The sequence below is a fragment of the Panulirus ornatus genome, chromosome 71 (genome assembly GCF_036320965.1).
Source record: "Panulirus ornatus isolate Po-2019 chromosome 71, ASM3632096v1, whole genome shotgun sequence".
Lineage (NCBI taxonomy): Eukaryota > Metazoa > Arthropoda > Malacostraca > Decapoda > Palinuridae > Panulirus > Panulirus ornatus.
This window is the reverse complement of record NC_092294.1, coordinates 6,123,727-6,143,805: the sequence shown is the minus strand read 5'-3', so window position 1 is coordinate 6,143,805 and position 20,079 is coordinate 6,123,727. Positions and strand designations below refer to the sequence as shown.

The 20,079-nt window shown below is 42.4% G+C and overlaps 1 pseudogene; it reads left to right on the top strand.

Moving 5' to 3' along the window:
* Positions 1-630: 630 nt before the first annotated feature.
* Positions 631-20,079, top strand: part of LOC139747931 (NADH-ubiquinone oxidoreductase chain 1-like) — a 20,610-nt pseudogene continuing 1,161 nt past the window's right edge.

Below are 20,079 nucleotides of genomic sequence, written 5' to 3'. Positions count from 1 at the left end.
ATTTTAATAGTTGATATTTATATGACTTTTGCTTATTAGTATGAAATTTTGATAATAAATGTTATGTTGTTAGAAATAATGATCTTATTAGTATAATTGTCTTTGTTGAAAATTGATTAAATGAAATAAAAATTGTATTTTGTTAATAAATTGAAGATGCAGTAAAGGAACTCGGCAAAATAATTTCTGCCTGTTTATCAAAAACATGTCTTTATGAAAGTTTATATAAAGTCTAGCCCGCCCAGTGATGATTAAATTTAACGGCCGCGGTAGTATGACCGTGCTAAGGTAGCATAATAATTTGTCCTTTAATTGGGGACTGGTATGAACGGTTGAACAAGAAATTAACTGTCTCCATTGCAAAATGAAAAGGCTTAAATAATATAGGTGGACGATAAGACCCTATAAATCTTTATACTTTAACTAATAAATTTTAGAGATTAGTTGTATATCTAGTGTTATTAAGTTAAAATATCTTGTTGGGGCGACAGGAGTACAATAAGTAACTGCTTTGTTTATAAATTTAATTATTTTTAATATGTAAATTGTATTGATCCTCTATTGGAGAAATCAGATCAAGTTACTTTAGGGGTAACAGCGTAATCTTTTTTGAGAGTCCATATAGAAAAAATGGTTTGCGACCTCGATGTTGAATTAAAGATCCTTGGTGGCGTATGGGCTATTGGAGGAGGTCTGTTCGACCTTTAAATCTTTACATGATTTGAGTTCAGACCGGCGTAAGCCAGGTCGGTTTCTATCTCCTATAAAAAATGTAATTCTTTTAGTACGAAAGGATTTAAGAGTTGAAATAATTTTTTAATATGGAATATTACTTTGGCAGAATTATGCATTAGACTTAGGATCTAATTATATAGAATTTGACGTCTATAGGTAATATGCTGACTTGTTTGTTTTTAAATAAGCTTGGTTAATTATTTTTATTGTTTCTTCTTTAAAATATTTGTTAGTAATTATTTGTGTATTAGTTGCTGTAGCGTTTGTGACTTTGTTGGAGCGTAAAGTTCTAGGATATGTGCAAATTCGTAAGGGGCCTACTAATGTGGGGATTGCTGGAATTTTGCAACCGTTTTCTGATGCAGTGAAGCTGTTTTCTAAAGAACAAACCTTTCCAGTTCTGTCTAATTTTTTTGTATATTATTTGTCTCCTGTGTTTAGTTTGACTGTTTCTTTGGTTGGATGGTCAGTTATGCCTTATGATTTAGGAATGATAAATTTTTATATGGGGGCTTTATTTTTTTTGTGTTGCCTAAGATTAGGAGTTTATCCTGTTATAAGAGCAGGTTGGTCTTCTAATAGAAAATATTCGTTGCTTGGGAGGTTGCGGGCTGTAGCCCAAACTATTTCTTATGAAGTTAGTTTAGCTTTGGTCTTGTTAAGGTTTTTATTTTTAACTGAAAGGTTTAACTTAGAACTATTTAGGTTATACCAAGAGAAAGTTTGGTTTTTATGAATTACTTTGCCTTTGAGTGGAGTGTGGTTAGCGTCTTGTCTAGCTGAAACTAATCGAACTCCTTTTGATTTTGCCGAAGGGGAATCAGAATTGGTCTCGGGGTTTAATACTGAGTATAGAGGGGGTGGTTTTGCTCTTATTTTTATATCAGAGTATAGAAGAATTTTGTTTATAAGAGTTTTGGAAAGAGGGGCAAGTATTCAGTCTGTTGTGGTTGAGAGCTTGGGAAGTGAGTCAGTTGTTGTTCGCTGATCATACAGCGCTGATTGTTGATTCATGTGAGAAACTGCAGAAGCTGGTGACTGAGTTTGGTAAAGTGTGTGAAAGAAGAAAGTTAAGAGTAGATGTGAATAAGAGCAAGGATATTAGGTACAGTAGGGTTGAGGGTCAAGTCAATTGGGAGGTAAGTTTGATTGGAGAAAAACTGGAGGAAGTAAAGTGTTTTAGATATCTGGGAGTGGATCTGGCAGTGGATGGAACCATGGAAGCGGAAGTAAATCATACGGTGGGGGAGGGGGCAAAAATTCTGGGAGCCTTGAAGAATGTTTGGAAGTTGAGATCATTATCTCGGAAAGCAAAAATGGGTATGTTTGAAGGAATAGTGGTTCCAACAATGTTGTATGGTTGCGAGGCGTGGTCTATGGAAACAGCTGCGCGCAGGAGGGTGGATGTGCTAGAAATGAGATGTTTGAGGACAATATGTGTTGTGAGGTGGTTTGATCGAGTAAGCAATGTAAGGGCTAAGAGAGAAGTGTGGAAATAAAAAGATTGTGGTTGAGAGAGCAGAATAGTGTGTTTTGAAATGGTTTGGTCACATGGAGAGAATGAGTGAGGAAAGATTGACTAAGAGGATATATGTGTCAGAGGTGGAGGATCGAGCAGAAGTGGGAGACCAAATTGGAGGTGGAAACATGGAGTAAGAAAGATTTTGAGTGATCTTGGCCTCAACATGCAGGCGGGTGAAAAGAGTGCAAGGAACAGAGTGAATTAGAACGATGTGGTATACCGGGGTCGACCTGCTGTCAATATATTGAACCAGGGCGTCTGGGGTAAACCATGGAAAGTTCTGTGGGGCCTGGATGTGGAAAGGGAGCTGTGGTTTCGGTGCATTATTACATGACAGCAAGAGACTGAGTGTGAACGAATGGGGCCTTTGTTGTCTTTTACTGGCGCTACCTCGCACATATGAGGGGGGGGAGGGGGATGTTATTACATGTCTGGCGAAGTGGCGATGGGAATGAATAAAGGCAGACAGTATGAATTCATGTACATGTGTATATATATATATATATATATATATATATATATATATATATATATATATATATATATATATATATATATTAGAAAGGGTTGTGAGTGGTGGGATGAAGAGGTAAGATTATTAGTGAAAGCGAAGAGAGAGGCATTTGGACGATTTTTGCAGGGAAAAAATGCAATTGAGTGGGAGATGTATAAAAGAAAGAGACAGGAGGTCAAGAGAAAGGTGCAAGAGGTGAAAAAGAGGGCAAATGAGAGTTGCGGTGAGAGAGTATCATTAAATTTTAGAGAGAATAAAAAGATGTTCTGGAAGGAGGTAAATAAAGTGCGTAAGACAAGGGAGCAAATGGGAACTTCAGTGAAGGGCGCAAATGGGGAGGTGATAACAAGTAGTGGTGATGTGAGAAGGAGATGGAGTGAGTATTTTGAAGGTTTGTTGAATGTGTTTGATGATAGAGTGGCAGATATAGGGTGTTTTGGTCGAGGTGGTGTGCAAAGTGAGAGGGTTAGGGAAAATGATTTGGTAAACAGAGAAGAGGTAGTAAAAGCTTTGCGGAAGATGAAAGCCGGCAAGGCAGCAGGTTTGGATGGTATTGCAGTGGAATTTATTAAAAAAGGGGGTGACTGTATTATTGACTGGTTGGTAAGGTTATTTAATGTATGTATGACTCATGGTGAGGTGCCTGAGGATTGGCGGAATGCGTGCATAGTGCCATTGTACAAAGGCAAAGGGGATAAGAGTGAGTGCTCAAATTACAGAGGTATAAGTTTGTTGAGTATTCCTGGTAAATTATATGGGAGGGTATTGATTGAGAGGGTGAAGGCATGTACAGAGCATCAGATTGGGGAAGAGCAGTGTGGTTTCAGAAGTGGTAGATGATGTGTGGATCAGGTGTTTGCTTTGAAGAATGTATGTGAGAAATACTTAGAAAAGCAAATGGATTTGTATGTAGCATTTATGGATCTGGAGAAGGCATATGATAGAGTTGATAGAGATGCTCTGTGGAAGGTATTAAGAATATATGGTGTGGAAGGCAAGTTGTTAGAAGCAGTGAAAAGTTTTTATCGAGGATGTAAGGCATGTGTACGTGTAGGAAGAGAGGAAAGTGATTGGTTGTCAGTGAATGTAGGTTTGCGGCAGGGGTGTGTGATGTCTCCATGGTTGTTTAATTTGTTTATGGATGGGGTTGTTAGGTAGGTAAATGCAAGAGTTTTGGAAAGAGGGGCAAGTATGAAGTCTGTTGGGGATGAGAGAGCTTTGGAAGTGAGTCAGTTGTTGTTCGCTGATGATACAGCGCTGGTGGCTGATTCATGTGAGAAACTGCAGAAGCTGGTGACTGAGTTTGGTAAAGTGTGTGAAAGAAGAAAGTTAAGAGTAAATGTGAATAAGAGCAAGGTTATTAGGTACAGTAGGGTTGAGGGTCAAGTCAATTGGGAGGTAAGTTTGAATGGAGCAAAACTGGAGGAAGTAAAGTGTTTTAGATATCTGGGAGTGGATCTGGCAGCGGATGGAACAATGGAAGCGGAAGTGGATCATAGGGTGGGGGAGGGGGCGAAAATCCTGGGAGCCTTGAAGAATGTGTGGAAGTCGAGAACATTATCTCGGAAAGCAAAAATGGGTATGTTTGAAGGAATAGTGGTTCCAACAATGTTGTATGGTTGCGAGGCGTGGGCTATGGATAGAGTTGTGCGCAGGAGGATGGATGTGCTGGAAATGAGATGTTTGAGGACAATGTGTGGTGTTAGGTGGTTTGATCGAGTAAGTAACGTAAGGGTAAGAGAGATGTGTGGAAATAAAAAGATCGTGGTTGAGAGAGCAGAAGAGGGTGTTTTGAAATGGTTTGGGCACATGGAGAGAATGAGTGAGGAAAGATTGACCAAGAGGATATATGTGTCGGAGGTGGAGGAAACGAGAAGAGGGAGACCAAATTGGAGGTGGAAAGATGGAGTGAAAAAGATTTTGTGTGATCGGGGCCTGAACATGCAGGAGGGTGAAAGGAGGGCAAGGAATAGAGTGAATTGGATCCATGTGGTATACCGGGGTTGACGTGCTGTCAGTGGATTGAATCAGGGCATGTGAAGCGTCTGGGGTAAACCATGGAAAGCTGTGTAGGTATGTATATTTGCGTGTGTGGACGTATGTATATACATGTGTATGGGGGTCGGTTGGGCCATTTCTTTCGTCTGTTTTCTTGCGCTACCTCGGAAACGCGGGAGACAGCGACAAAGCAAAAAAAAAAAAAAAATATATATATATATATATATATATATATATATATATATATATATATATATATATTTATATATATGTCTAAATGTGTGTGGATGTAATCAAGATGTGAAAAAAGGAGAGATAGGTAGTATGTTTGAGGAAAGGAACCTAGATGTTTTGGCTCTGAGTGAAACGAAGGTCAAGGGTAAAGGGGAAGAGTGGTTTGGGAATGTCTTGGGAGTAAAGTCAGGGGTTAGTGATAGGACAAGAGCAAGGGAAGGAGTAGCAGTACTCCTGAAACATGTGTTGTGGGAGTATGTGATAGAATGTAAGAAAGTAAATTCTCGATTAATATGGGTAAAACTGAAAGTTGATGGAGAGAGATGGGTGATTATTGGTGCATATGCACCTGGGCATGAGAAGAAAGATCATGAGAGGCAAGTGTTTTGGGAGCAGCTGAATGAGTGTGTTAGTGGTTTTGATGCACGAGACCGTGTTATAGCGATGGGTGATTTGAATGCAAAGGTGTGTAATGTGGCAGTTGAGGGAATAATTGGTATACATGGGGTGTTCAGTGTTGTAAATGGAAATGGTGAAGAGCTTGTAGATTTATGTGCTGAAAAAGGACTGGTGATTGGGAATACCTGGTTTAAAAAGCGAGATATACATAAGTATACGTATGTAAGTAGGAGAGATGGCCAGAGAGCGTTACTGGATTACTTGTTAATTGACAGGCGAGCGAAAGAGAGACTTTTGGGTGTTAATGTGCTGAGAGGTGCAACTGGAGGGATGTCTGATCATTATCTTGTGGAGGCTAAGGTGAAGATTTGTATGGGTTTTCAGAAAAGAAGAGTGAATGTTGGGTTGAAGAGGGTGGTGAGAGTAAGTGAGCTTGGGAAGGAGACTTGTTTGAGGAAGTACCAGCAGAGACTGAGTACAGAATGGAAAAAGGTGAGAACTATGGAAGTAAGGGGAGTGGGGGAGGAATGGGATGTATTTAGGGAATCAGTGATGGATTCCGCAAAAGATGCTTGTGGCATGAGAAGAGTGGGAGGTGGGTTGATTAGAAAGAGTAGTGAGTGGTGGGATGAAGAAGTAAGATTATTAGTGAAAGAGAAGAGAGAGGCATTTGGACGATTTTTGTAGGGAAAAAATGCAATTGAGTGGGAGATGTATAAAAGAAAGAGACAGGAGGTCAAGAGAAAGGTGCAAGAGGTGAAAAAGAGGGCAAATGAGAGTTGGGGTGAGAGAGTATCATTAAATTTTAGGGAGAATAAAAAGATGTTCTGGAAGGAGGTAAATAAAGTGCGTAAGACAAGGGAGCAAATGGGAACTTCAGTGAAGGGCGCAAATGGGGAGGTGATAACAAGTAGTGGTGATGTGAGAAGGAGATGGAGTGAGTATTTTGAAGGTTTGTTGAATGTGTTTGATGATAGAGTGGCAGATATAGGGTGTTTTGGTCGAGGTGGTGTGCAAAGTGAGAGGGTTAGGGAAAATGATTTGGTAAACAGAGAAGAGGTAGTAAAGCTTTGCGGAAGATGAAAGCCGGCAAGGCAGCAGGTTTGGATGGTATTGCAGTGGAATTTATTAAAAAAGGGGGTGACTGTATTGTTGACTGGTTGGTAAGGTTATTTAATGTATGTATGACTCATGGTGAGGTGCCTGAGGATTGGCGGAATGCGTGCATAGTGCCATTGTACAAAGGCAAAGGGGATAAGAGTGAGTGCTCAAATTACAGAGGTATAAGTTTGTTGAGTATTCCTTGGTAAATTATATGGGAGGGTATTGATTGAGAGGGTGAAGGCATGTACAGAGCATCAGATTGGGGAAGAGCAGTGTGGTTTCAGAAGTGGTAGAGGATGTGTGGATCAGGTGTTTGCTTTGAAGAATGTATGTGAGAAATACTTAGAAAAGCAAATAGGTTTGTATGGAGTAATTATGGATCTGGAGAAGGCATATGATAGAGTTGATAGAGATGCTCTGTGGAAGGTATTAAGAATATATGGTGTGGGAGGCAAGTTGTTAGAAGCAGTGAAAAGTTTTTATCGAGGATGTAAGGCATGTGTACGTGTAGGAAGAGAGGAAAGTGATTGGTTGTCAGTGAATGTAGGTTTGCGGCAGGGGTGTGTGATGTCTCCATGGTTGTTTAATTTGTTTATGGATGGGGTTGTTAGGGAGGTGAATGCAAGAGTTTTGGAAAGAGGGGCAAGTATGAAGTCTGTTGTGGATGAGAGAGCTTGGGAAGTGAGTCAGTTGTTGTTCGCTGATGATACAGCGCTGGTGGCTGATTCATGTGAGAAACTGCAGAAGCTGGTGACTGAGTTTGGTAAAGTGTGTGAAAGAAGAAAGTTAAGAGTAAATGTGAATAAGAGCAAGGTTATTAGGTACAGTAGGGTTGAGGGTCAAGTCAATTGGGAGGTAAGTTTGAATGGAGAAAAACTGGAGGAAGTAAAGTGTTTTAGATATCTGGGAGTGGATCTGGCAGCGGATGGAACCATGGAAGCGGAAGTGGATCATAGGGTGGGGGAGGGGGCGAAAATCCTGGGAGCCTTGAAGAATGTGTGGAAGTCGAGAACATTATCTCGGAAAGCAAAAATGGGTATGTTTGACGGAATAGTGGTTCCAACAATGTTGTATGGTTGCGAGGCGTGGGCTATGGATAGAGTTGTGCGCAGGAGGATGGATGTGCTGGAAATGAGATGTTTGAGGACAATGTGTGGTGTGAGGTGGTTTGATCGAGTGAGTAACGTAAGGGTAAGAGAGATGTGTGGAAATAAAAAGAGCGTGGTTGAGAGAGCAGAAGAGGGTGTTTTTGAAATGGTCTGGGCACATGGAGAGAATGAGTGAGGAAAGATTGACCAAGAGGATATGTGTGTCGGAGGTGGAGTGAACGAGGAGAAGTGGGAGACCAAATTGGAGGTGGAAAGATGGAGTGAAAAAGATTTTGTGTGATCGGGGCCTGAACATGCAGGAGGGTGAAAGGAGGGCAAGGAATAGAGTGAATTGGATCGATGTGGTATACCGGGGTTGACGTGCTGTCAGTGGATTGAATCAGGGCATGTGAAGCGTCTGGGGTAAACCATGGAAAGCTGTGTAGGTATGTATATTTGCGTGTGTGGACGTATGTATATACATGTGTATGGGGGTGGGTTGGGCCATTTCTTTCGTCTGTTTCCTTGCGCTACCTCGCAAACGCGGGAGACAGCGACAAAGCAAAGAAAAAAAAAGAAATATATATATATACACACGCAAATATACATACCCACACAGCTTTCCATGGTTTACCCCAGACGCTTCACATGCCCTGCTTCAATCCACTGACAGCACGTCAAGCCCGGTATACCACATCGCTCCAATTCACTCTATTCCTTGCCCTCCTTTCACCCTCCTGCATGTTCAGGCCCCGATCACACAAAATCTTTTTCACTCCATCTTTCCACCTCCAATTTGGTCTCCCTCTTCTCCTTGTTCCCTCCACCTCCGACACATATATCCTCTTGGTCAATCTTTCCTCACTCATCCTCTCCATGTGCCCAAACCACTTCAAAACACCCTCTTCTGCTCTCTCAACCACGCTCTTTTTATTTCCACACATCTCTCTTACCCTTACGTTACTCACTCGATCAAACCACCTCACACCACACACTGTCCTCAAACATCTCATTTCCAGCACATCCATCCTCCTGCGCACAACTCTATCCATAGCCCACGCCTCGCAACCATACAACATTGTTGGAACCACCATTCCTTCAAACATACCCATTTTTGCTTTCCGAGATAATGTTCTCGACTTCCACACATTCTTCAAGGCCCCCAGGATTTTCGCCCCCTCCCCCACCCTATGATCCACTTCCGCTTCCATGGTTCCATCCGCTGCCAGATCCACTCCCAGATATCTAAAACACTTCACTTCCTCCAGTTTTTCTCCATTCAAACTCACCTCCCAATTGACTTGACCCTCAACCCTACTGTACCTAATAACCTTGCTCTTATTCACATTTACTCTTAACTTTCTTCTTCCACACACTTTTCCAAACTCAGTCACCAGCTTCTGCAGTTTCTCACATGAATCAGCCACCAGCGCTGTATCATCAGCGAACAACAACTGACTCACTTCCCAAGCTCTCTCATCCCCAACAGACTTCATACTTGCCCCTGTTTCCAAAACTCTTGCATTTACCTCCCTAACAACCCCATCCATAAACAAATTAAACAACCATGGAGACATCACACACCCCTGCCGCAAACCTACATTCACTGAGAACCAATCACTTTCCTCTCTTCCTACACGTACACATGCCTTACATCCTCGATAAAAACTTTTCACTGCTTCTAACAACTTTCCTCCCACACCATATATTCTTAATACCTTCCACAGAGCATCTCTATCAACTCTATCATATGCCTTCTCCAGATCCATAAATGCTACATACAAATCCATTTGCTTTTCTAAGTACTTCTCACATACATTCTTCAAAGCAAACACCTGATCCACACATCCTCTACCACTTCTGAAACCACACTGCTCTTCCCCAATCTGATGCTCTGTACATGCCTTCACCCTCTCAATCAATACCCTCACATATAATTTATCAGGAATACTCAACAAACTTATACCTCTGTAATTTGAGCACTCACTCTTATCCCCTTTGCCTTTGTACAATGGCACTATGCACGCATTCCGCCAATCCTCAGGCACCTCACCATGAGTCATACATACATTAAATAACCTTACCAACCAGTCAACAATACAGTCACCCCCTTTTTTAATAAATTCCACTGCAATACCATCCAAACCCGCTGCCTTGCCGGCTTTCATCTTCCGCAAAGCTTTCACTACCTCTTCTCTGTTTACCAAATCATTTTCCCTAACCCTTTCACTTTGCACACCACCTCGACCAAAACACCCTATATCTGCCACTCTATCATCAAACACATTCAACAAACCTTCAAAATACTCACTCCATCTCCTTCTCACATCACCACTACTTGTTATCACCTCCCCACTTGCGCCCTTCACCGAAGTTCCCATTTGCTCCCTTGTCTTACGCACTTTATTTACCTCCTTCCAGAACATCTTTTTATTCTCCCTAAAATTTAATGATACTCTCTCACCCCAACTCTCATTTGCCCTTTTTTTCACCTCTTGCACCTTTCTCTTGAACTCCTGTCTCTTTCTTTTATACATGTTTATACATCTTTTATATATATATATATATATATATATATATATATATATATATATATATATATATATATATATATATATTTTCCCTGGGGATAGGGGAGAAAGAATACTTCCCACGTATTCCCTGCGTGTCGTAGAAGGCGACTAAAAGGGGAGGGAGCGGGGGCTGTAAATCCTCCCCTCTCAATTTTTTTTTAATTTTCCAAAAGAAGGAACAGAGAAGGGGGCCAGGTGAGGATATTCCCTCAATGGCCCAGTCCTCTGTTCTTAACGCTACCTCGCTAACGCGGGAAATGGCGAATAGTTTGAAAAAAAATTTTATATATATATATATATATATATATATATATATATATATATATATATATATATATATATATATATATATGGATATGTATGTATATACATTTGTATATGGGTGGGTTGGCCCAACCCACCCACATACACATGTTTATACATACACGTCCACACACCTAAATATACATGCGTATACATCTCAACGTATACATATATATACACACAGAGACATATACATATATACACATGTACATGATTTATACTGTCTGCCTTTATTCCTTCCCATCGCCACCTCGCCACAATGAAATAACAACCCCTTCCCCCCTCATGTGTGCGAGGTAGCCTAGGAAAAGACAACAAAGGCAACATTTGTTCACACTCAGTCTCTAGCTGTCATGTAACAATGCACCGAAACCATAGCTCCCTTTCCACATCCAGGGCCCACAGAACCTTCCATGGTTTACCCTAGACGCTTCACATGCCCTGATTCAATCTATTGACAGCACGTCGACCCCGGTATACCATATCGTTCCAATTCACTCTATTTCTTGCACGCCTTTCACCATCCTACATGTTCAGGCCCCGATCACTCAAAATCTTTCTCACTCCATCTTTCCACCTCCAATTTCGTCTCCCACTTCTCCTCGTTCCTTCCACCTCTGACACATACATCCTCTGTGTGAATCTTTCCTCACTCATTCTTTCCATGTGACCAAACTATTTCAAAACACCCTCTTCTGCTCTCTCAACCACACTCTTTTTATTACCATACATCCCTCTTACCCTATTACTACTTACTCGATGAAACCACCTCTCACCACATATTGTCCTCAAACATTTCATTTCCAGCACATCCATCCTCCTCCGCACACCTCTATCCATAGCCCACGCCTTGGAACCATGCAACATTGTTGGAACCACTATTTCTTCAAACATACCCATTTTTGTTTTCCGAGATAATGTTCTCGACTTTCACACATTCTTCAAGGCTCCCAGAACTTTCGTCCCCTCCCCTGTCCTATGATTCACTTCCGCTTCCATGGTTCCATCCGCTGCCAAATCCACTCCCAGATATCTTAAACACTTCACTTCCTACAGTTTTTCTCCAATCAAATTACCTCCAAATTAACTTGACCCTCAACCCTACTGTACTTTGCTCTTTTCACATTTACTGTCAGCTTTCTTTTTTCACACACTTTACGAAACTCCGTCACCAGCTTCTGTAGTTTCTCACATGAATCAGCAACCAGCGCTGTATCATCAGTGAACAACAACTGACTCTCTTCCCAAGCTATCTCATCCACAACAGACTGCATACTTACCTCTCTTTCCAAAACTCTTGCATTCACCTCCCTAATAACCACATCCATAAACCAATTTAACAACTATGGAGACATCACACACCCCTGACGCAAACCAACATTCACTGAGAACCAATCACTTTCCTCTCTTCCTACATGTACAAATGCCTTACATACTCGATAAAAACTTTTCACTGCTTCTAACAACTTGCCTCCCACACCATATATTCTTAATATCTTCCACAGAGCATCTCTATCAACTCTATCATATGCCTTTTCCAGATCCATAGATGCTACATACAAATCCATTTGTCTTTCTAAGTATTTCTCACATACATTCTTCAAAGGAAACTCCTGATCTACATATCCTCTACCACTTTTGAAACCACACTGCTCTTCCCCAGTCTGATGCTCTGTACATGCCTTCACCCTCTCAATCAATACCCTCCCATATAATTTACCAGGAATACTCAACAAACTTATACCTCTGTAATTTGAGCACTCACTCTTATCCCCTTTGTACAATGGCACTATGCACGCATTCCTCCAGTCCTCAGACACCTCACCATGAATCATACATACATTAAATAACCTTACCAACCAGTCAACAATACAGTCAACCCTTTTCTAATAAATTCCACTGCAATACCATCCAAACCCACTGCCTTGCCGGCTTTCATATTCCGCAAAGCTTTTACTACCTCCTCTCTGTTTATCAAATAATTTTCCTTAACCCTCTCACTTCGCACACCACCTCGACCAAAACACCCAATATCTGCCACTCTATCATCAAACACATTCAACATACCTTCAAAATATTCACTCCATCTTCTCACATCACCCCTACTTGTTATCACCTCCCCATTAACCCCCTTCACTGAAGTTCCCATTTGTTCCCTCGTCTTACGCAGTTTATTTACCTCCTTCCAAAACATCTTTTTATTCTCCCTAAAATTTAATAATAGTCTCTCACCCCAACTCTCATTTGCCCTCTTTTTCACCGCTTGCACCTTTTTCTTGACCTCCTGCCTCTTTTTTTATACATCTCCCACTCATTTGTTTGAGGAAAGGAACCTGGATGTTTTGCCTCTGAGTGAAACGAAGCTCAAGGGTAAAGGGGAAGAGTGGTTTGGGAATGTCTTGGGAGTAAAGTCAGGGGTTAGTGAGAGGACAAGAGCAAGGGAAGGAGTAGCACTACTCCTGAATCAGGAGTTGTGGGAGTATATGATAGAGTGTAAGAAAGTAAATTCTAGATTGATATGGGTAAAACTGAAAGTTGATGGAGAGAGATGGGTGATTATTGGTGTATATGCACCTGGGCATGAGAAGAAAGATCATTAGAGGTAAGTGTTTTGGGAGCAGCTGAATGAGTGTGTTAGTGGTTTTGATGCACGAGATCGGGTTATAGTGATGGGGGATTTGAATGCAAAGGTGAGTAATGTGGCAGTTGAGGGAATAATTGGTATACATGGAGTGTTCTGTGTTGTAAATGGAAATGGTGAAGGGCTTGCAGATTTATGTGCTGAAAAAGTACTGGTGATTGGGAATACCTGGTTTTAAAAGCGAGACATACATAAGTATACGTATGTAAGTAGGAGAGATGGCCAGAGAGCGTTATTGGATTACGTGTTAATTGATAGACGCACGAAAGAGCGACTGTTGGATGTTAATGTGCTGAGAGGTGCAAGTGAAGGGATGTCTGATCATTATCTTGTGGAGGCGCAGGTGAAGATTTGTGGGGGTTTTCAGAAAAGAAGAGAGAATGTTAGGGTGAAGAGAGTGGTAAGAGTAAGTGAGCTTGGGAAGGAGACTTGTGTGAGGAGGTACCACGAGAGACTGCGTACAGAACGGAAAAAGGTGAGAACAAAGGAGGTAAGGGGAGTGGGGGGAGGAATGGGATGTATTTAGGGAAGCAGTGATGGATTGCGCAAAAGATGCTTGTGGCATGAGAAGCGTGGGAGGTGGGTTGATTAGAAAAGGTAGTGAGTGGTGGGATGAAGAAGTAAGATTATTAGTGAAAGAGAAGAGAGAGGCATTTGGACGATTTTTGCAGGGAAAAAATGCAAATGAGTGGGAGAGGTATAAAAGAAAGAGGCAGGTGGTCAAGAGAAAGGTGCAAGAAGTGAAAAAGAGGGCAAATGAGAGTTGGGGTTAAATTTTAGGGAGAATAAAAAGATGTTTTGGAAGGAGGTAAATAAAATGCATAAGGCAAGGGAGCAAATGGGAACTTCAGTGAAGGGGGCTAATGGGGAGGTGATAACAAGTAGTGGTGATGTGAGAAGGAGATGGAGTGAGTATTTTGAAGGTTTGCTGAATGTGCTAATGATAGAGTGGCAGATATATGGTGTTTTGGTCGAGGTGGTGTGCAAAGTGAGAGGGTTAGGGAAAATGATTTGGTAAATAGAGAAGAGATAGTAAAAGCTTTACGAAAGATGAAAGCCGGCAAGGCAGCAGGTTTGGATGGTATTGCAGTGGAATTTATAAGAAAAAGGGGGTGACTGTATTGTTGACTGGTTGGTAAGGCTATACAATGTATGTATGATTCATGGTGAGGTGCCTGAGGATTGGCGGAATGCTTGCATAGTACCATTGTACAAAGGCAAAGGGGATAAGAGTGAGTGCTCAAACTACTGAGGTATATGTTTGTTGAGTATTCCTGGTAAATTATATGGGAGGGTATTGATTGAGAGGGTGAAGGCATGTACAGAGCATCAGACTGGGGAAGAGCAGAGTGGTTTCAGATGTGGTAGAGGATGTGTGGATCAGTTGTTTGCTTTGAAGAATGTATGTGAGAAATACTTAGAAAAACAAATGGATTTGTATGTAGCATTTATGGATCTAGAGAAGGCATATGATAGAGTTGATAGAGATGCTCTGTGGAAGGATTTAAAAATATATGGTGTGGGAGGCAAGTTGTTAGAAGCAGTGAAAAGTTTTTATCGAGGATGTAAGGCATGTGTACGTGTAGGAAGAGAGGAAAGTGGTTGGTTCTCATTGAATGTAGGTTTGCGGCAGGGGTGTGAGATGTCTCCATGGTTGTTTAATTTGTTTATGGATGGGGTTGTTAGGGAGGTGAATGTAAGAGTTTTGGAAAGAGGGGCAAGTATGCAGTCTGTTGTGGATGAGAGAGCTTGGGAAGTGAGTCAGTTATTGTTCGCTGATGATACAGCGCTGGTGGCTGATTCATGTAAGAAACTGCAGAAGCTTGTAACTGAGTTTGGTAAAGTGTGTGAAAGAAGAAAGTTAAGAGTAAATGTGAATAAGAACAAGGTTATTAGGTACAGTAGGGTTGAGGGTCAAGTCAATTGGGAGGTGAGTTTGAATGGAGAAAAACTGGAGGAAGTAAAGTGTTTTAGATATCTGGCAGTGGATCTGGCAGCGGATGGAACCATGGAAGCGGAAGTGAATCATAGGGTGGGAGAGGGGGCGAAAATTCTGAGAGCCTTGAAGAATGTGTGGAAGTCGAGAACATTATCTTGGAAAGCAGTATAAGGAATAGTGGGTCCAACAATGTTGTATGGTTGCGAGGCGTGGGCTATGGATAGAGCTGTGCGCAGGAGGGTGGATGTGCTTGAAAGTAGATGTTTGAGGACAATATGTGGTTTGAGGTGGTTTGATCGAGTAAGTAATGTAAGGGTAAGAGAGATATGTGGAAATAAAAAGAGTGTTGTTGAGAGAGCAGAAGAGGGTGTTTTGAAATGGTTTGGTCACATGGAGAGAATGAGTGAGGAAAGATTGACCAAGAGGATATATGTGTCAGAGGTGGAGGGAATCAGGACAAGTGGGAGACCAAATTGGAGGTGGAAAGATGGAGTGAAAAAGATTTTGAGTGATCGGGGCCTGAACATGCATATATATATATATATATATATATATATATATATATATATATATATATATATATATATATATATATATATATATATATATATATATTTATTATTTTTTATTATACTTTGTCGCTGTCTCCCGCGTTTGCGAGGTAGCGCAAGGAAACAGACGAAAGAAATGGCCCAACCCCCCCCCCCCATACACATGTATATACATACGTCCACACACGCTAATATACATACCTACACAGCTTTCCATGGTTTACCCCAGACGCTTCACATGCCTTGCTTCAATCCACTGACAGCACGTCAACCCCGGTATACCACATCGATCCAATTCACTCTATTCCTTGCCCTCCTTTCACCCTCCTGCATGTTCAGGCCCCGATCACACAAAATCTTTTTCACTCCATCTTTCCACCTCCAATTTGGTCTCCCTCTTCTCCTTGTTCCCTCCACCTCCGACACATATATCCTCTTGGTCAATCTTTCCTCACTCATCCTCTCCATGTGCCCAAACCACTTCGAAACACCCTCTTCTGCTCTCTCAACCACGCTCTTTTTATTTCCACACATTTCTCTTACCCTTACGTTACTCACTCGATCAAACCACCTCACACCACACATTGTCCTCAAACATCTCATTTCCAGCACATCCATCCTCCTGCACACAACTCTATCCATAGCCCACGCCTCGCAACCATACAACATTGTTGGAACCACTATTCCTTCAAACATACCCATTTTTGCTTTCCGAGATAATGTTCTCGACTTCCACACATTCTTCAAGGCCCCCAGGATTTTCGCCCCCTCCCCCTCCCTATGATCCACTTCCGCTTCCATGGTTCCATCCGCTGCCAGATCCACTCCCAGATATCTAAAACACTTCACTTCCTCCAGTTTTTCTCCATTCAAACTCACCTCCCAATTGACTTGACCCTCAACCCTACTGTACCTAATAACCTTGCTCTTATTCACATTTACTCTTAACTTTCTTCTTCCACACACTTTTCCAAACTCAGTCACCAGCTTCTGCAGTTTCTCACATGAATCAGCCACCAGCGCTGTATCATCAGCGAACAACAACTGACTCACTTCCCAAGCTCTCTCATCCCCAACAGACTTCATACTTGCCCCTCTTTCCAAAACTCTTACATTTACCTCCCTAACAACCCCATCCATAAACAAATTAAACAACCATGGAGACATCACACACCCCTGCCGCAAACCTACATTCACTGAGAACCAATCACTTTCCTCTCTTCCTACACGTACACACACACATATATATATATATATATATATATATATATATATATATATATATATATATATATATATATATATATATATATATTTCTTTCAAACTATTCGCCATTTCCCGCATTAGCGAGGTAGCGTTAAGAACAGAGGACTGGGCCTTTGAGGGAATACCCTCACCTGGCCCAATTCTCTGTTCCTTCTTTTGGAAAATTGAAAAAAAAACAAAAAAAAACCGAGAGGGGAGGATTTCCAGCCCCCCGCTCCCTCCCCTTTTAGTCGCCTTCTACGACACGCAGGGAATACGTGGGAAGTATTCTTAATCCCCAACAGCCAGGATCCAGCCCGGGACGACCTATACATTTTCACGTCAAGAGTCGACATTTAAGGTCGCTTTTGACATCAATAACTGGAGGTTTACCTGACTACCAGACACTCAGACGAACGTCAATGAAGCATGTTCATCCATACAGATTCATGTTCATCCACACAATGAAGCATGTTCATCCACATGCCAGGTAGATGATGGCTTCTCCATTATATGACGTCGCTACCTGACTGAGAAATGGTTATCTTGTTAGGTTCCTTCCCGACAATACCCAGCGTAAGGCATAGTCTTGCAAGAAATATATTTATGTTGAAAACAGATAGATCTTGTTTGTCGTCCTAAACTTCACAGTATGATGGTGTATGATACGATCTCTCTCTCTCTCTCTCTCTCTCTCTCTCTCTCTCTCTCTCTCTCTCTCTCTCTCTCTCTCTCGTCCCATTTCCTGAACTGCTTTGAACTGCTTCTGCTCCTCTTTATGTCGACCTCCTGGAGTGTGCTTGGTGGCTGTGCCTCTAACAACACCGGCTTCCTTGGGTGATATGGCTGCTTCGCTTGTCCCCTAACCCCAGCTGTTGAAGTGGTGGGTAACTCATAACCCCATATCCTCAGAACCACAATTCCTGTGGTTGTCCTCCCGGCTGCTCCCTGCTCGTCTTACACCTTCCGGTTCGTGAAGTGTTGGCGAACGTGTATCACTTTCCCTCACTCCCACTCACCGCAGGACTATGCCTCTCCACCCAGCTGTAGTGATGACTGATGCCGTGCGAACATGATGTGTTGGTGACTCGTTCAGCCGCCCTCACTACCAAGGGACAGAAATGATAGTGAGTGGCGCTGTTGGAGGTTTTATGTTCACTCTGATGACACCATCTTGTGCTGCTCTTGTTCTCTAGCTTAGCGTTTAGGGAAGGTGCTTGGGTCTTGCCTTCGACAGTGGCTTCGGCTCGTCTTCATCTCCTCCTCTGCTGTCTCTCCGACTCACTGGCGTAACGTGCTTGATAGCTGAAGTTTAGTGAAGTTTGTGTTGTCAGGCAAGATTATCAGCAACTCAGACGCCCAAGTCTTTCCCATGCCTCATTCAGGAGCAGGAGAACACTTCAGGGTAAAATTAACGTCCCCTTCAGGACCAGGACAACACTTCAGGGTCAAATTCACGCCTCCTTCAGGAGCAGGACAACACTTCAGGGTCAAATTAACGTCCCCTTAAGGAGCAGGACAACACTTCAGGGTCAAATTAACGTCTCTTTCAGGAGCAGGACAACACTTCAGGGTCAAATTCACGCCTCCTTCAGGAGCAGGACAACACTTCAGGGTCAAATTAACGTCTCCTTCAGGAGCAGGATAACACTTCAGGGTCAAATTCACGCCTCCTTCAGGAGCAGGACAACACTTCAGGGTCAAATTAACGCCTCCTTCAGGAGCAGGACAACACTTCAGGGTCCAACAGTTATGGTGATTGACGAGGTCATGGATGGTGCTGTTCTGTTGTGATGGTTGGGTAAAAATCACGTAAACTACGTCAGGACCCGAGACACACAGCTTCTCAAAGTACTACACTGGTTGGTTGGTTGGTGGGTTGGTTGGTTGGTTGATTGGTTGATTGGTTGGTTGGTTGGTTGGTTGATTGGTTGGCTGGTTGGTTGGTTTGTTGGCTGGTTGGTTGGTTGGTTGGTTGGTTGGTTGGTTGGTTGGTTGGTTTGTTGGTTAGTTGGTTGGTTGCTTAGTTGGTTGCTTGGCTGGCTGGTTGGTTGGTTGGTTGGTTGGTTGGTTGGTTGGTTGGCTGGTTTGTTGATTGATTGGTTGATTGACTGGTTGGTTCGTTGGATGCATTTTTGGTTGTTGGTTGGACTTTAGGACGATCAACTGCCAAGGTCACTAAGGTCGTCAACGTAAGCTCCATCCACCAACTGGAAAATCTTGAACACCTTCTTCAGGTGTTGAGGATAATTCTAAGACCACGTACACACTCACTATGTATGTGGCCTATGCTACAGTGGTGGTTCTCTAAGGCTCATATGGTCAACACAACCAAGGTATGATAATTCATTTCATTTCTACAGAGTCTACCTTCAAATTCCCATTAACCAAAAGTTAATGGGACTGTAATATTCATAGGTCTAACCAACAGCTCATGAGACAGAAATATGTAACTAGGATCTATCTTTATTACGTAGACGTATATGTGATTTATATGATGTATATAGTTAAGCTATGGCTAAATACAAGTGAGAAGAGAGTAAATTGTTTAGGGAGCCTCAGCCAAGAATAACAAGGATCATCTGCTCTGTTGTTGGACACTCATGTCTTGCAGTGTTGCCTCTCTGACGACTCACCCAAATGGGCCTCGTCAGTGCTCGTCCCTCTCTCCTGCTCCTCTCCTCAAAAGTTAGCAATACGGCAGAGTGGATTTGTTCCCACGATGCGGTAATACCAGGTCGTTTACCTGCCAGAGCGGAGGCTCCGGCCCACCATCAGGAGGTGTCAGTGGACCGCTGGGGTATGAGCAGGATTCTTACGTTCCCAGGACTGAGCCTGGACTTACATCACCACTACACAAGACGCAGACATGGACAGAAAGTCATCAGAAATGAACACCACATCCATGTTGACTTGCCACATCGTGTCTCCGTCACGTATCCTCTGGCAATGTTGTACGTCAGGGACATGGAGTACGATTCCTTAAAATTACATCTGATGAATTATGAGAAATATCCACAGGTGTATGTACGCAGTGGTCTAGCAAACCCCGCCCCTCACAGTGTACACCCCCACTGTGATGACTGGTGGCGCATTACCCTCCATCCAAGTGCTGTAACACTGTCGTCTGGCGGTGATCAATACCTCCACTTATAATCACACTGATGATTAATGCAGTGGTCCACTTACACTCACTTTCTGTCGTGGTTTTTCACAGTCCCTCTGATCTTCT